Genomic DNA, 1,967 nt, shown 5'->3' with positions numbered 1-1,967 from the left:
ATTGCAAGTGCCCAGCAAATGCTACCTTTATAAGGTGAATGTATGATCAGGTCGCACGAAACTTCCCATGCAAGAGTAAATTGAGGAGAAGCTGCATGATTTAATATTACTAAATAATTAACGGATTAAAATATATCTTTATTGTGGCACAGGCCTGTAGGAGCTGATACAGAGGCCCCACTTGACTATAAGAGTTTGAAAACAGCATGGGCAACATAGCAAGAGCCTGTATCAGAAAAAAAAAAAGAATAAATAAAATATAACCTTGCATGAGTAATTAATTAGATACTAATAGAAAAGTTTCCTTACTATTTTCCCAGACTAGGGCTGGCGATGCAGTTCAGTTGGTGGAGCACTTACATAGCACACATAAGGCTCTGGGTTTGCACTGCACACCTGGCTGATGCATGCTTATAATTCCAGTATATCGTTGTACTCTTAGCGCTGCTTGGGAGGTGGAAGAAAGAGGATCAGAAGTTCAAGGTCATCCTTGGCTGCACAGTGAGTTTGTGGCCAACCTGGTGTACTTGAAACTGTATCTCAAAACAACAACAAATGTATATGCATACATAATACACACTTGCTTATAAATGTGCACACACATACATACTGGTGTATGAAGAGACGCACCCCAGAGGTTAGGAGCACTTGCTGCTCTTGTAGAGGACACAAGGTGGCCCCCAGCATCCATACAGTGGCTCACAACCATCGGCAACTCCAGCACCGGAGCATCCAGTGTCCTCTCCTGGCATCTGTGGTCACCTGCATGCATGTGGTATACATAAACTCATGCAAATACTCATACAATGCAATATAAATAAGTTCATTTTAAAGTGAAAATGAAGCTGGGAGTAATGGCTCACACTTATAATTCTGAGAATGTGGGGCAGAAGGATTGGGAATTCCAGGCCAGCCTGGGCTACAGAACGAAGCCCTGGATAAAAGAGTCAAATAAATAAATAATGAATCAATATACAGAAGCTGTAGTTGCTACTTAAAATAAAATTTAAACTTTGATTATATACCAATATATAATGAAAAGGAAAATCACGACATACACTATAAAACATAAACGAGTTTTATTTATGAATGTATTGATATATAGCAAATAGAAAAAAATGACATTGAAAGAGTATATGCCATAGTCAGGAAGAGCATATTACAAAAATTTAAGGAGTTTTAATATTATAAAAATGTTCAATGCAATCAAACATGCAAGGTGATTAAAATACTATTACATTAAGAGATTGATTCATTTTATCAAGCTTTCAGCTTCCAATGAACAAGAATAGAGTATTTCTCTTATTTCAATGAAGAAAAGTCATTAAAAACTAACAATAACTCTACATTTAATGAAGAAATATCAAAAATATTTTTATTTATATTTAACATAAAATGCCAGAGCTACTTAACAAATGGTGTTGTAGCTATGATTTTATATTCAGAAAAACAAACAGGCTATCCACGACTATTAAAACTAACAGTTTACTCACAGATAAATATCTTAAAAGCCAACAGTGTTTCAGAGATCCTGAATGTGTTTGTAGCAATACAAACACAAAATAATCAAGAAAGAATTAGCATAAAGATTTATAAAAAGCATACCAAGGAGAGTCAGGACACACTGATGGTGGAGACACAATCCTAATCCTAATGAGAAACTCCACTTCAGAAACACGAGTTGACTCTAGACTAGATGATTCAGTTGTTTGCCTTATACAGCATCCTCATTAGAAAAACAAACAAGGGGCTGGAGAGATGGCTCAGAGGTTAAGAGCACTGTCTGCTCTTCCAGAGGTCCTGAGTTCAATTCTCAGCAACCACAAGGTGGCTCACAACCATCTGTAATGAGATTTGGTGTCCTCTTCTGGCTTGCAGGTGTTACATGCAGAAAGAACATTGTATACATAGTAAATAAATAAATCTTTAAAAAAAAAAAAAAAAAGAAAGAAAAAGAAAAACAAACA

Source organism: Psammomys obesus, unplaced genomic scaffold, assembly GCF_907164565.1.
Source record: "Psammomys obesus unplaced genomic scaffold, mPsaObe1.curated_primary_1811, whole genome shotgun sequence".
In the NCBI taxonomy this organism is placed as follows: Eukaryota; Metazoa; Chordata; class Mammalia; order Rodentia; family Muridae; genus Psammomys; species Psammomys obesus.
The sequence above is the reverse complement of the archived record's forward strand: the minus strand, read 5'-3'. Positions refer to the sequence as shown.